Here is an 8,818-nt window from a genome sequence, read left to right as displayed (position 1 = left end):
CTAAAGTTCTCGTCTGCCATTAGGCAACTTTACAAGATCATAAGTATAATTCTCATGCAGCGTATTCATCTCTTGTTGCATGGAATTGTACTATTCTTTACTTTTCTCATGTGACACAGCCTCCTGAAAATCTTCTAGCTCTCCCCCGTCAATTATTAACACAAATTCTGTAGTAGGATATCGTCAGGCTCTCCCCCGTCAGTTACTTTTCTCATAGAAGGATATCGTCCTTTTGTAGATCTTCTCACATCGTCAGGCTGTGGTTGCGGTTCAACAATTGGTGGCTTAACCTCAGGTTGATCATCATGACCATTATCATTAACATTGTCATCATCATGCTTAATTATTTCCCCCTTCAACTCTAGGAGTCATTTGTGGTAAGACTGGATCAAAAGTGATTGGATTATGAGAGGATACTTGTTGCTTTGTCTTTTCAATATCTTTAATAGTCTAATTTTCAAAGAACACAACATCTTTGCTTCTGAGATCTTTCCTGTCTACTGGATCCCATAACTTGTACCCAAGAGCATCTTTGGAGTTCCCTAAAAATATGCATTGCTTTGTCTTCTTATCTAACTTGGACCATTCATCTCTAGGAAGGTGAACAAATGCACGACATCCAAATACCCTAAGTGCTTATAAAAAACATCTTTATCGGTCTAAATTTTCTGAGGAACATCACCATCATCAAGAGGATTTGAAGGTGAAAGCTTAATAAAGTACACAACTGTAACCAATGCCTCTGCCCAGAAATACTTAGACACATTTACATGAGTAAACATACATCGAATTTTTTCTTCAATTGTTTTGTTCATCGTTTTTGCAACTCCGTTCAATTGAGGTGTCTTTGGAACTGTTTTCTCAAGCCTGATGCCTTGATTCTTACAGTAGCTTTCAAATGGGCCTCTGTATCCACCACCATTATCAACTCTCACAACCTTGAGCTATCCACCTGTTTCGCGCTTAACTCTAGCCTAAAACTCCTTGAAAGCAAAAATTATCTGATCCTTTGTTTTCAAGAACAACAACCCACACTTTCTAGAATAATCATCATAAAGAAACAAAGTAAAGAGAAGCTTTATGGGATTTAACATCCATTGAACATGCATTAGTATCGACAAGGTCAAGAGGATACTTTCTCCTATTTTGGGGCGAGAATGAAAAGCAACCCTATATTGCTTACTAGCTAAACAATCAACACAAGATTTAAGAGACATACTTGAGACATCAGGGAGATTTTGCTAGAGAGCATTTGCATACCTTTCTCACTTATATGGCCAACTCTATTATACCATAACTCAGTAGAGCAATCATTTGCAACATTTACCTCTCCTACGCAAATAGTGACGTATCTATGTATGGGCCTCCCCAGGCACGTGCCCCGAGCGAATTTTAATTTTTTTTTTGAAGTCTGGGGTTGAAACGCTTTCATTGACTCATGATTTCAGAAAATGAAAACCTAAATTTGTTTAAGAGAGAAAGTACAAAAAAAGTTCTGCCAGAGACGTTATCGGACATGAAATGCTCTTCTTCTACGATTCGCCAGTGAATTTTAATTTCCCATTTAAAATCCTACTAGAAGTTTTTATCTTTTGTTTTAATTTGATTTGAATTTTTTAAGGTTAAGGTTTGGTTTTTAGGGTTGTTTTATGTTTAAAGATTTTTGAAATCTTGATTTACTCGATTGAATTGGTGATCTTTTAATGAAGTTGAATTACTGGAATTTACTTTTGGTAGTTTAATAATTATTGAAGAAATGTTTACTCCTCAAAAAGAATTTTTTTTCGCCATGATCTCTAACTCCTAGGAGGGAGAATGAGAATTCTCCGGTGCACTGTTCGAATTCTAATGCTAGCTAGAGTTTCTGGAAATGGTGGGAATGCTTGTCATAAACTTTAGTGGAGCTTGATCATTTCAAGTTCCAGCCTCATCTTTTCATGTTGTACCCTTGGAAGTGGTTCAATCATAATATCAGCTATTTGCTCATTAGTATTAACATTTTTAACTGATATATTTTTATTTTTAACAATATCCTTAAGAAAATGATGTCTTATATGAATATGTTTAAACTTAGATAGATGCATGGGATATTTAGATATGCATATGGCACTAGTATTATCACAATAAATTGGAACACAATAAATAGGAACACAAGCATTTGGAATTAGCAAGCTGCTGCTACCACATATTTTGCTTCAGCAGTGGATAATGCAACGGTGTTTTGTTTCTTGGAACACCAAGACACTAAACAAGAGCCAAGGAATTGTACCATACATGAGGTGCCTTTTCTGTTTACAAGATCTCCTGCATAGTCTGCATCAGTATACCCTTTCAAATCATAGACATCGCTTTTAGGATAAAATAGGGACAAGTCATTTGTTTCCTTCAAATATCTCAGAATTCTTTTTACTACTATATGATGTGATTCTTTGGGATTTGATTGAAATCTAGCACACAAACCAACACTAAACGCAATACCGGGTCTACTAGCGGTTAGCACTAGTGGAAAAAACCACATCTGCTGTGCAACATATGCTGCAGTTTTATAAAGACGCAACATAAAATAATCTGGAAAAAAATTAAGTATATACTGCGGTTTTAATTGACCCGTAGCAGTTATTTATAAAACACATGAGTATATGCTGCGGTTTTATGTTGCCCGCAGCATATAGTTAATATATACTGCGGTTTTATACACTCCCACAGCATTTAAGTACTGCTTTTTAGGTTTTTTTAAAAAAACGCGCCTCATATGTCTTCATGAATACGCATCATTATACTACTGTTTTATTCTTCAAATTAAACGACTATTCTTGTACGTTCATCTTCCAAAACCCCCCCCTTAAACCCATGAAAAATTCTTGCTTGTTGTACTGCTCATCTTCATCTTCATCTTCTTGCTTGGTTGTTGTACTGTTTCTGACTTGCGTGTGGTGTTCTCGTTTTTTTAAGGTATAATTTCTTATAAACCCACGACTTCATCTTCATCAAATTTAGTTTTTTTAATCAATGTTTACTTGCAAGTTCATGATGTTTGTGTTTTTTGTAGTAACTAGGACTAAAGATCCTAGAGTTTGTTGAGGACAGGGTCTAAAATTGCCACAGGAACTGAAGAACGATTAGAGAAACCAACAAAACTAAGACCTGGTGAGGTGCGTGGAAGTGGTGAAGCAGGTCTGGTATTTGTTGGTGGAGGTGTAGAAGGAATAGGTGAAGGTGATGATATGTGATGGGTAAGTGGTGTGGCCGGTTTTGGGGAGGGAGGTGCAGAGGTTGAGGCTCAAGGGTTGTGTGTGAGGAAGAGTAATCATCCAAACTAACCATTGGACGCTTTCCCTCAAAAGCTAGCCTACTACTTTTCCTAGGCGTCACAACTGGATTCTTCTTCATGGGCATCCTGACCTCCTCATCACTACATGTATCGTCATCATCATTATCCAACTCCTCACCCTCTTCTTCCTTAGAAGCTTCCCACTCACTTAAAGATTCCTCATGAGTGGCAGTGGGCACAGTCTGTTGGTCCTCCTCATCTGCTTTCTGATCCTCTTTTCCTTTTTATTTTTCTTCTTTTTCCTGATCTCCTCCTACAGACCCCTCTTCCTTCTTATCCTCAGTAGATACTGCCTCCAAAATCCCCTTATTAGATAATTTAAGGTGCAAATTAGTGAGACATTTTGCACCTATTTTATTATTGGAGCTCATGGGGAATTGCAGCCCTTTGAAACAGACTCTAAACTTCCTAAAGATCCAAGTCAACAAACCTCTATAACCTACCATGTACTTCTTCTCAATACAGTCAAACAGATGTGAAATCATAAGTGAAGGGAAATTGATTTTAATATGGTTAGCCAAGCAATAAATCAGTATGGCATCCCATAGATTTACTTCATTACGCTTAGAGTTGCATGGTAAAATGAACCGTCGGGCAATGTTGTAAAGTAGTTTGTGCAAAGGGGAAAGTGAATTGTGACTTATCCTACCCTTTTTATTATGAATCCCTTAAATTTCAGCACTGTATTTTCATTAATCCCAAAAAACACAATCTTCAAACCTACGTAATAAGTGTCAAAACCAACTGCAGACACCCCAAACCATTCGCCTAATATCATACAATTAAACTCAATTTTATTGTCCTTGACAAGACTTGAAAAAACCCCATTTTCATTGGAAAAATTTGAAATAAACTCACGCATTAAGTTAGGGTAAATTGGGTTGCAATAAAAATTAGACATTTGAGTTTTCCAATTTTGTTTTTAAGAATGGCGTGAAGTTGGGGGAAAGGAGTAGAATCATACCTATATTTGTCAAGGCCAAAACCAGCAGACATTTCTTTAGCAACCTCATCTGGACTGTCGGGATCAATGCTCTTACTTTTTCTTTGTAGGCCTGGATGATGAGCCTGCTCCTTTAGGGGTTATTTTAGGGCGTTAGGAACCGACATGCATGGTGGATGAACTCGGTTGATCGGACTGTTTAGGTGAAGAGGTAGGTGATGGTGGTGCAGTGATCAATGGTGATAGGTGAATGACTTTTAGCAATTTTTGTGCAGTTGGTTTAGGGGTCTTTTTGCTCGATTTCTTGGATGATTTTGTGGTTTTAGGTGTTTTCATGTTTGGGTTAAAGAAGGAGAGGAAGAAGGAGTGTTGATGGTAAGTGAGTGAAATTGACATTTTTAGAGGGAGTAAGTAATGAGTAGTGAGTAAAGTGATGTGAGGGTTTAACGTGTGATTGTGTGATGTGACATGAGGGAGTGGAAGAGAGAGGTTAATTTTATAAGGGTGTAAGGATGGTTTTGGGGAAGTTACTTAAGAGATTTAACTTGTTCAGTTATTAATTAAAAGTGTGAATAAGGTGGATGATGAAGATTTAGTGGGTAGGTTCATGGAATAAGCGGTTAGCAACGGTTTTTCGAAATAGTTTACTTGGTGATGATCCAACTCCTATTAAATAATTGACCAACTTAATTTATGAATGTTTGTGCTAGCCATTGCTCGAAACATATAATGACGCTGGGATTTTTGAAATTATAAATGAAAATTAGAATAAAAATGTGTCTTCGTTTTTCTCCCTTTTTTATTTTTAATTTTAATATGAGAACAATAATACATAGAACAAACAAATGCTGCTTTGGTCATATCAATTTAAACATGCACTCAAGAAAGCATTCATAGCATATACTTTAAATAACTACATACCTGAACCTTTCAATGATTAATTTCTAAATCAGGATTTTTGTGGATGAATTAACCTTTCCAATTTTTGTTTTGCTATGAGGGGAATGCTTGTCATAACTTTAGTGGAGCTTGATCATTCCAAGTTCCAGCCTCATCTGTTCATGTTCTTACCTTGGAAGTGGTTTATTCCTAATATCAATTATTTTCTCATTAGTATTAACATGTTTAACTGATATATTTTTAATTTCAACATTATCTTTAAGAAAATGATGTCTTATATGAATATGTTTAACCGTATAATGATGCACGGGATCTTTAGATATGCATATGGCCCTTGTATTATCACAATAAATGGGAACACAATCAAACTTAATACCAAAATCTTTTAGCTTTTATTTAATCCAAAGCATTTTTGAACAGCAAGCTACTGCTGCCACATATTCTACTTCAGCGGTGGATAATGCAACGGTGTTTTGTTTCTTGGAACACCAAGACACTAAACAAGAGCCAAGGAATTGTACCATACCTGAAGTGTTTTCTCTGTTTACAAGATCTCTTGCATAGTCTACATCACTATAACCTTTTAAACCATATACATCACTTCTTAGATTTGTTAGATATCTAGCACACAAACCAACACTAAACGCAATATTGGGTCTACTAGCGGCTAGATATAATAAAGATCCCAAGATACCTCTATACATAGTTTGATCAAGATTAATACCCTATGTATCTTCATCTAATCTAACATTTTTAGCCATAGGGGTGTGGTTTGTGAATAAAAAATTCCATTAGCCGTTTGTTTAATTTGCAATCCAAGGAAGAGATTTAATTCTCTCACCATACGCATTTCAAATTCAGCACTCATAAGATAAGCAAATTCTTTTCATAGCAATTCATTAGTGGCACAAAAAATATCATCAACATAAATTTATATATCCAAAATATCAGAACCTCTATTCTTGAAAAACAAGGTTTTATCAATTTTACCTATAGCAAAATCATTTTCAATTAAAAACTTTTATAATCTGTCAGACCATTGCCTAGGTGCTTGTTTTAGCCCATAAATAGTTTTATCAATCTTATAGACATGATCAGAAAAAGAAGGACTTTCAAAGCCAAGGGGTTGTTCCACAAAGACTTTTTCATCAAGAAAACCATTCAAGAAAACACATTTCTTATTCATTTCATATAACTTGAAATTCATAAAAGCAGCAAAAGAAATTAGAATTCTGATAGCCTCTAACCTGGCTACTAGAGCAAATGTCTCTATGTAGTCGATCCCTTCTTGTTGATTGTACCTTTTAACCACTAGCCTAGCTTTGTTTCTTAATATGATTCCATGTTCATCCAATTTGTTTCTAAATACCCATTTTAGTCCAATTACCTTTTTGAGTTTTGGTTTCGGTTCTAGATGCCATGCTTTATTCCTTTCAAATTCATTTAACTCATCTTGCATAGCAACAACCCATTCGAAATCTTTTAAGGCTTCTTCGTGATTTTTGGGTTCCAATGTTAAGAGGAAGGCAAAGTGTACACAGAAATTTCTCATTTGGGATCTGGTTTGTATGCCCTTCTTTAAATCACTGATGATCAAGTCGTGTGGATGTGATTTTTGATGTTTCCACGATTTGGGCACAATTTCTCTTGTAGGAACAGTTGTGGAAACAGGATCACTAACTTGATTGACATTCTGCTCAGCTTCAACCTGATAATTCCGTTTATTTCTAGGAACAGCTGGATGGGAAATACCTTACTGGTCCTCATTTACCGGCTGTTGTTCTTCAATGTCAGGTACTTTTCTCATAGAAGGATATCGTCCTTTTGTAGATCTTCTCACATCGTCAGTCTGTGGTTGCGGTTCAACAATTGGTGGCTTAACCTCAGGTTGATCATCATGACCATTATCATAAACATTGTCATCGTCATGCCTAATTATTTCCCCCTTCAACTCTAGGAGTCATTTGTGGTAAGACTGGATCGAAAGTGATTGGAGTATGAGAGGATACTTGTTGCTTTGTCTTTTCAATATCTTTAACAGTCTAATTTTGAAAGAACACAACATCTTTGCTTCTGAGATCTTTCCTGTCTACTGGATCCCATAACTTGTACCCAAGAGCATCTTTAGAGTTCCCTAAAAATATGCATTGCTTTGTCTTCTTATCTAACTTGGACCATTCATCTCTAGGAAGGTGAACAAATGCACGACATCCAAATACCCTAAGTGCTTATAAAAAACATCTTTATCGGTCTAAATTTTCTGAGGAACATCACCATCATCAAGAGGATTCGAAGGTGAAAGCTTAATCAAGTACACAACTGTAATCAATGCCTCTGCCCAGAAATACTTAGACACATTTACATGAGTGAACATACATCGAATTCTTTCTTCAATTGTTTTGTTCATCGTTTTTGCAACTCCGTTCAATTGAGGTGTCTTTGGAACTGTTTTCTCAAGCCTAATGCCTTGATTCTTACAGTAGCTTTCAAATGGGCCTCTGTATGCACCACCATTATCAACTCTCACAACCTTGAGCTTTCCATCTGTTTCGCGCTTAACTCTAGCCTAAAACTCCTTGAAAGCAAAAATTATCTGATCCTTGGTTTTCAAGAACAACAACCCACACTTTTCTACAATAATCATCATAAAGAAACAAAGTAAAGAGAATCTTTATGGGATTTAACATCCATTGAACATGCATTAGTATCGACAAGGTCAAGAGGATACTTTCTCCTATTTGGGGGCGAGAATGAAAAGCAGCCCTATATTGCTTACTAGCTAAACAATCAACACAAGATTTAAGAGACATACATGAGACATCAGGGAGATATTGCTAGAGAGCATTTGCATACCTTTCTCACTCATATGGCCAACTCTATTACCATAACTCAGTAGAGCAATCATCTGCAACATTTACCATTCTTACGCAAATAGTGACGTATCTATGTATGGGCCTCCCCAGGCACGTGCCCCGAGCGAATTTTAATTTTTTTTTTTGCAGTCTGGGGTTGAAACGCTTTCATTGACTCATGATTTCAGAAAATGAAAACCTAAATTGGTTTAAGAGAGAGAAAGTACAAAAAAATTTCTACCAGAGACGTTATCGGACATGAAACGCTCTTCTTCTACGATTCGCCAGTGAATTTTAATTTCCCATTTAAAATCCTACTAGAAGTTTTTATCTTTTGTTTTAATTTGATTTGAATTTTTTTAAGGTTAAGGTTTGGTTTTTAGGGTTGTTTTATGTTTCAAGATTTTTGAAATCTTGATTTACTCGATTGAATTGGTGATCTTTTAATGAAGTTGAATTACTGGAATTTACTTTTGGTAGAGTTTAATAATTATTGAAGAAATGCTTACTCCTCAAAAAGAATGTTTTTTCGCCATGATCTCTAACTCCTAGGAGGGAGAATGAGAATTCTCCGGTGCACTGTTCAAATTCTAATGCTAGCTAGAGTTTCTGGAAATGGTGGGAATGCTTGTCATAAACTTTAGTGGAGCTTGATCATTTCAAGTTCCAGCCTCATCTTTTCATGTTGTACCCTTGGAAGTGGTTCAATCATAATATCAGCTATTTGCTCATTAGTATTAACATTTTTAACTGATATATTTTTATTTTTAACAATATCCTTAAGAAAATGAT

Source organism: Amaranthus tricolor, chromosome 5 (assembly GCF_026212465.1).
Source record: "Amaranthus tricolor cultivar Red isolate AtriRed21 chromosome 5, ASM2621246v1, whole genome shotgun sequence".
Lineage (NCBI taxonomy): Eukaryota > Viridiplantae > Streptophyta > Magnoliopsida > Caryophyllales > Amaranthaceae > Amaranthus > Amaranthus tricolor.
The sequence above is the reverse complement of the archived record's forward strand: the minus strand, read 5'-3'. Positions refer to the sequence as shown.